At 39.9% G+C, this 7,398-nt stretch overlaps 1 protein-coding gene across 1 annotated transcript in view; it reads right to left on the reverse strand.

The window, feature by feature from the left end:
• Window positions 1–219: 219 nt before the first annotated feature.
• The window catches only part of LOC143731497 (uncharacterized), a 12,188-nt gene continuing 5,009 nt past the window's right edge, over window positions 220–7,398 (reverse strand). The window contains exon 2 of the mRNA XM_077222456.1: window positions 220–230. The gene's annotated coding sequence lies outside the window, so the exon portion shown is untranslated. The remainder of the gene's footprint in view (window positions 231–7,398) is intronic.

The raw sequence follows: 7,398 nt of genomic DNA on the forward strand, positions 1-7,398 counted from the left end.
CTCTGGATAACCTGTTAGGCATCAGAGCACAGGGAGCTTTGATCCGCTCACGTTTTCAGAGTGCGATAGAGATGGATGGCCCAACTAAATTCTTCTTCGGTTTGGAGAAAAAGAATGGTCAAAGCAGACTTATACATTCTTTATACTCATTGGAGGGTATAGAAGTGGTGGAGCCTAAGGAAATCAGAAAAAGAGCTGTATTATTTTATTCTGAGCTTTATAAAAGTGAACTTACAGAGGAAGATGAGCTGGCCAGCTCTTTTTATATGGGTTTGCCTAAAGTTCCAGATTTGACCAATTCTTGGCTTGAGAGGCCGCTTTCAGCAGCTGAACTGCATGTTGCTCTGCGGAGCATGGATTGCAGTAAGGCCCCGGGAATTGATGGTCTACCTGTCGAGTTTTATAAAACGTTTTGGTCAGTGTTGGGGGGTGATTTGCTGGCTGTGCTCAATGATAGTCTGGCCCGAGGTTTGCTTCCTTTGAGCTGCAGGAGGGCAGTCATTACCCTGTTACCCAAAAAAGGTGATTTAAAAGAAATAAAGAACTGGCGCCCTGTTTCACTTTTATGCTCTGATTTAAAGCTCTTTTCTAAAGCTTTGGCCATTAGATTGAGGGAGGTAGTTGGGCAGGTTATTCATCGTGATCAAACTTACTGTGTGCCTAACAGGTCTATTTTTGATAATGTTTATTTAATTCGGGATATTTTGGACGTCTCTAGGCTATTGGACATAGACACTGGTCTCATTTCTCTAGATCAGGAAAAGGCATTTGACCGGGTTGAGCACAGCTATCTCTGGCGCACGCTAGAGGAGTTCGGGTTCAGCTCTGGTTTTATTGCCATGATTAGGGTTTTGTACCGGGATGTTGAGAGTGTACTGAAAGTGAATGGTGGTCTTAGTGCTCCTTTTAAAATTAACAGAGGTATTAGACAAGGCTGTGCACTTTCGGGAATGTTGTATGCTCTTGCCATTGAACCTTTATTGGTTAAGATCAGAGAGAGCATTGAAGGTTGGACCATACCTTGCTCTGGAGCAAATTTTAAGCTGTCTGCATATGCAGATGATATTATTGTTTTGGTTAAAGGGCAAAACGATGTTGATCTTCTTAAAGACATTCTTGACAAATTTGGTCTAATTTCCTCTGCCAAAGTTAACTGGTCCAAAAGTGAAGCCATAATAAGTGGTAACTGGTCCCATGGTCTTCCTACACTACCAGGTGATTTGTACTGGAAAAGAGATGGGTTAAAATATTTAGGAGTATATGTTGGCAATGATTCAATGTTAGGCAAAAATTGGGAAGGAGTTTTAGAAAAATTAAAGGGGCGATTGGAAAAATGGAAATGGCTTTTGCCAAAAATGTCTTTTAGAGGGAGGGTGATAATAATTAATAACCTGGTGGCTTCAGTTTTGTGGCATCGTTTGGCCTGCATTGATCCTCCAAATGGACTTCTGAGTAAAATTCAAGCCAGTATGGTGGATTTTTTTTGGAGCACTTTTCATTGGATACCGCAGAGCATACTTTTTCTACCCAGAGATGAAGGAGGACAAGGACTTATCCATTTGCCCAGCAGGGGGGCAGCTTTTCGACTTCTGTTTATTCAAAGGTACCTCACAGGACCTGAGGATCTTGTCTGGAGAAAAGTGGCTGATGCTATTTTCAATCAAGCTGGCGGACTGGGATTGAACTCTGTCTTGTTTTTGATGGACTCTAGTAAGCTGCAGTGCAACGGACTGACTCCTTTTTATAAGGGACTTTTTAAAGTTTGGGACTTATTTGAAAAACGGAGGTTGGATGCGACTTCCTCGTTGTACTGGCTTTTGGAGGAACCTCTTGTGCATGGAGCGCGGTTTGATGTTACGTGTGAAGTTACACCTGGACTGCTTCATTGTTTAATTTCCACTAAGACTTTAAAACTGCATCATGTGTTGGATGTTGCTGGTTCTGGTTTGAATAATGTTCAGTCCATGGCCGCATATCTAGGTGTGCGGTCGGTACGGTATGTAGAAAAAATTCTGGACTTTTTTAAGCAGAAACTCACAGAAGAAGAACATAATTTGTTAATTGAATTTCATAATGGGAAACTGGTTCCTAATAATACAGATCCCTTTCCAAGTATTTTTCTTAGTCCCAATCTCAAAGGACTGTCTGGACCTTTTCTGAACCTGAGAGGGCTAGAAGGGTTAAGTTTGCAGGGTGTTCAGAGTAAAGTTTTGTATAAATGTCTTGTAAAAGTTTTAAATAAAGCACATTTAAAAGAACGTAGTGATACAGTGTGGAGAGAGAAACTTGGAATAGATGATGAAAATAAACCTGTTTGGAGAGTCTTATACAAACCACCAATTGAAAAACGCACAGGTGACATTCAGTGGAGGGTTTTACACGGCGCAGTTGCTGTAAATGCTTTTGTGAGCTTAATTAATCCCAATGTGTCAAGTGACTCTCTCTCACTCTCTCTCTATCTCTCTCTCACTCTCTCACTCTTAGTCTCTCTCTCTCTATCTCTCTCTCTCTCTCTCTCACTCTCTCACTCTTAGTCTCTCTCTCACTCTCTCTCTCTCTCTCTCTCTATCTCTCTCTCACTCTTAGTCTCTCTCTCACTCTCTCTCTCTCTCTCTCTCTCTCTCTATCTCTCTCTCACTCTTAGTCTCTCTCTCTCTCTCTCTATCTCTCTCTCTATCTCTCTCTCACTCTCTCACTCTTAGTCTCTCTCTCACTCTCTCTCTATCTCTCTCTCTCTCTCTCTATCTCTCTCTCTCTATCTCTCTCTCACTCTCTCTCTCTCTATCTCTCACTCTCTCTCTCTCTCTCTATCTCTCTCTCTCTCTCACTCTCTCTCTCTCTCTCTCTCTCTCTCTCTCTCTCTCTATCTCTCTCTCACTCTCTCTCTCTCTCTCACTCTCTCTCTCTCTCTCTCACTCTCTCTCTATCTCTCTCTCTCTCTCTCTATCTCTCTCTCACTCTCTCTCTCTCTCTATCTCTCTCTCTCTCTCTCACTCTCTCTCTCTCTATCTCTCTCTCTCTCACACTTCCGGTGAGGGTGAGGTCCATCGTGTGTGGTGGCGTTGGAGAGCGTTCTCCTTTTTGGGGTTTTTCCCCTCTTTCTCTTTTGATTTTGTTTCTTTTCTTTGTTTATTTTCCCCCTACGTTACGGTTAAAAAAAAAAAAAAAAAAAAAAAAAAACATCGAGTGCCGGTATGGCAGCCGTTCCGGCGCAAGGAACGGACTGCTTATCCCTTCGTAATGGGTGCAGGTGTGTGCCAGAGGCGGGTGTAACAGTTGAAGATTTGTTGGTGGCGGTAGGACAGAAGGTTGGTTTTGATAACATAATCTCTGGCTCGCGAATGAACAAAGCGGTCGTAGTGTTTTTGAAAGCTGAAGCGTTGGTGAATAAATTGACTGTGGACGGATTGTGGTTGAAAGAGGCTTTTGTTCCGGTTTCACCGCTGTCTGCCCCAGCTACTAAAATCACAATTTCAAATGTCCCGCCGTTTGTTTCCAGCGATGCAATAATAAAAGAACTCCTACGATTTGGGAAAATTGCAAGCCCCATGAGAACGATTCCATTAGGGTGCAAAAATGCAGCGCTAAAGCATGTATTGTCTTTTCGACGTCAAATTTTTATGTTCCTAAGCTCCCAAGATCGATCCTTAGAAGTTTCTTTTCGAGTTAAACACGAAGATAATTCGTACATGGTGTACGCAAGCACGGAGAGTTTGAAATGTTTTGATTGTGGCGATGTCGGACATAAGCGTTTCTCGTGTCCGCATAAAGTGCGCGATGAACCTCAGCCTTTAACGATTGCATCTAGAGCTGAAGAATCAAATGGAGAATCTCAAGCGATTGAAAGGAATAAACAAGACACTGTGCAGATTGATAGAGTGACGGAGGAGGTGAAGGAACAGGAGGAGGTGAGTGGATTTGTTTATAAAAGCGTGAGTGATGATCAGCCTGGGTGTAGTTATGCTGTTGAAAAGCCTGTTAGTGCTTGTGGAGTTGCGGATAGGATGGTGAATGAATGCAGTGTAGAGGATGTGCCGCAACACTCTTTAGTGACTCATGCTAAATGTCCAGAGGAGGACGCAAGCGATGAAATGGATGGTTTATCTCAAAGCACTGAAGATGGTGTGGGAGATGAACAGTGGGCTGAGATGGAAAGAGCAAGAGAAAGTGATTTGTACACTGTTGAACAGATTAATGTTTTTCTTGATGAAACAAAAGGGAAAGCAGGAGTAGAAATTGGTGACTTCTTTCCTGATCTTGAGAAATTTGTTTCTTCGGTAGCTTGGGCCCGAAAAATGAGTAATTGTACTGAGCTCTCTCAACAGAAAAGGTTTCGGCTTAAGAAATATATTACATCTGCTAGACAAAAATTGAAAATGTTTGGAAAAGACAAAAGTTAAAGACTCATGATGGGTTACACTTTTTCTTTATTTTTTCTTTGCTTTCTTTCCTCTCTCTTTCTGATGGAGATCTTAAGAGTAGGATCACTAAATGTGAATGGGATGAGGGATATGAAAAAATGTGTTTTTCTTTCTGAGATTATTAATTTGAAAGTGTTAAATGTTATTTTTTTGCAAGAAACCCACAGTAATTTAGATAATGAAGTTGACTGGGGTCTATGGTGGAAGGGAGAGCACTTTCTTAGTCATGGGAATAATCTAAGTGCAGGGGTAGCAATTCTTTTTGTTCCTTCTCTCAATTTCAATATTTTGTGGAAAAATGAATTGGTACCTGGAAGACTCTTGATTGTTAGAGCTGAAATACACAATATGAATTTCATTTTTGTGAATATTTATGCTCCAAATATAGGTATTGAGAGAATAAGGCTCTTTTCTAAATTAGAACAGTTTTTAAGACAACAAGACGATGGAGATTTCGTTGTTTGTGGTGGAGACTGGAACTGCACCTTAGATTTCATAATAGATAGGACTGGGGAAGAACCACATCAAATGTCAGCTACTTGTCTTGCAAGATTGGTAAATAATTTTCACTTATCAGATGTGTGGAGAGAAAATAATCCATTAGCTACACAGTACTCTTGGGTGAGTTTTAGTAATAACACACTTTCAGCTGCTCGTTTAGACAGGTTTTACCTATCTCATAATATGAGGAACAGGACTCTGAATTCAACTATTACTCCTGTCCCTTTTTCAGACCACAAATTAATCACAGTTGAATGTAGTCTCATAACAAAAACTTATAAGAGTTCTTATTGGCATTTTAATGTTAAATTGTTAGAAGACACTTTCTTTTGTGAAAATTTTAAGAATTTTTGGGAAGTTTGGAAAACTGAGAAAGGAAGATATGATAATATTATTCAATGGTGGGAGATTGGGAAAGTGTTTATAAAGGAGTATTGCCAACAATATTCTTCTCATTCTACTTTGTGTGTAAAGAAAACATTAGAGAGTTTGGAGCAATAACTTAACATTATTGAAGGGAATATGATTGTAAATGCTTCTCCTAACTTGAAGGATATGTGGACTGAAAAGAAAAACTGTTTGAATGTAATCCTTGATGAAAAAGTCAAAGGAGAACTTATAAAACATCGTTTTCTAACAAAAAGAGACATAGATGCTCCTACGTCCTTCTTTTTTAATTTAGAACGGAAAACTAAGCATGGAAAAAAGATGTTGTTTTTAAAAGATAAGGATGGACATCTTGTTTCAGACCCGGAAAGGATGCGTAGACTTGCAGTGGATTTCTATACTGAACTATATTCTGCTGATTCCTTAAATGATCAATGTAGACATGAACTTTTAAAAGATCTTCCTGAGATATCTACAGAAAAACAACAACTTTTGGAAGCACAACTTACTTTTAATGAACTGACCTCAGCAGTAATGGATCTCTCATCAGGGCGGGCACCAGGAATTGATGGACTTCCTGCCGAGTTTTATAAACGCTTTTGGACTGTTATTGGTCATGATTTTTTTGAAGTTGTTCAGAAATGTATAAGTGAAGGATGTCTAACAAGAAGTTGTCAGTGTGCTATTTTAACATTACTTCCAAAGAAGGGAGATTTGACGCGACTAAAAAATTGGAGACCTGTGGCTCTCTTATGTTCAGAGTATAAGATTCTCTCTAAGTGTCTTGCTAAAAGGTTAAATGATGTATTACATGAAATTATTCATACGGACCAATCATATTGTGTTAAGGGCAGATCTATTGCAGACAATTTACATCTGATGCGGGATCTGTATGACTATGCTTTTTACAACAATGTTGATGTTGGGTTTTTGTCAATGGACCAAGAGAAAGCCTTTGACAGAGTTGACCACCATTTTCTTTTTGAGACTCTTAAGGCTTTTGGATTTGGAGAAAATTTAATTTCATGGATAAAATTGCTTTATAATGAGGCAACTTGCTTGATAAAAATAGGTGGCGGTCTCAGTGTCCCCATACAGGTTCAGAGGGGTATTAGGCAAGGTTGCCCCATTTCAGGGCAGCTTTATAGTATTGTTTTTGAGCCGTTACTCTGTAAATTAAGAAGAGAATTAATGGGGATGCAAATCAGAGAAATGGATTCTTCACAGTTTATTAAAATGTCTGCATATGCGGACGATCTTACAGTCTTAATAAGAGGTAATCAAGATGTTAATGTTGTTAAAAAGTGTTTAGAAACATATGAAAAAGCATCTTCTGCTAAAGTTAATTGGGGCAAAAGTGTGGCAGTATGGTTTGGGCATGACAATAATGGTCCCATCCTTCCTGGAGAGTTGCAATGGGGAAGGGAAGGTTTTAAATATTTAGGGGTGTTTTTAGGATCTAAAGAATATAGGAAAAAGAATTGGGAGGGACTAGTGGAGAAAACATGTGCTCGGTTGTCTCGATGGAAATGGTTGCTCCTCCGCTTATCCTATAGGGGTAGAGTTTTGGTCTGTAATAATCTTATTGCTGCTACTTTATGGCATAAAATGATGATATTAGAACCTCCAGAAGAACTGATAATGGACATTCAGAAGAAACTAGTTGATTTTTTTTGGTCCGGGTGTCACTGGCTAAAAGCACCAGTACTTTATCTGCCCAGGACGGAGGGAGGTCAAGGACTCATTGACATCAGATCTAGAATTAAAGCTTTCAGACTCCAGACAGCTCAAAGACTCCTGTATGGTGAAGAAGTGAGCTGGCGTGGGGTAGCCCGTGGCCTCTTGAGAAGAGCAGGCAAAATGGGTTATGATTGTCAACTGTTCTTAATGGACATTAATAAGCTGGACTTAACTGGTCTGTCATCGTTTTACAAGTCAATGTTGAGAGCGTGGACTCTTTTAAAAGTTTGCAGAGATCTAAATGGTGAACAGAGCCAGTGGTTACTGGAAGAACCCTTGATCTTTAACCCAAAAATTGATTTGGATGTTCTAAAATCAACTTCTGTGAGGCATGCTTTATGGTCTGCAA

This window comes from Siphateles boraxobius, unplaced genomic scaffold (assembly GCF_051911475.1).
Source record: "Siphateles boraxobius isolate OS27281-9 unplaced genomic scaffold, OSU_SipBor_1 87, whole genome shotgun sequence".
In the NCBI taxonomy this organism is placed as follows: Eukaryota; Metazoa; Chordata; class Actinopteri; order Cypriniformes; family Leuciscidae; genus Siphateles; species Siphateles boraxobius.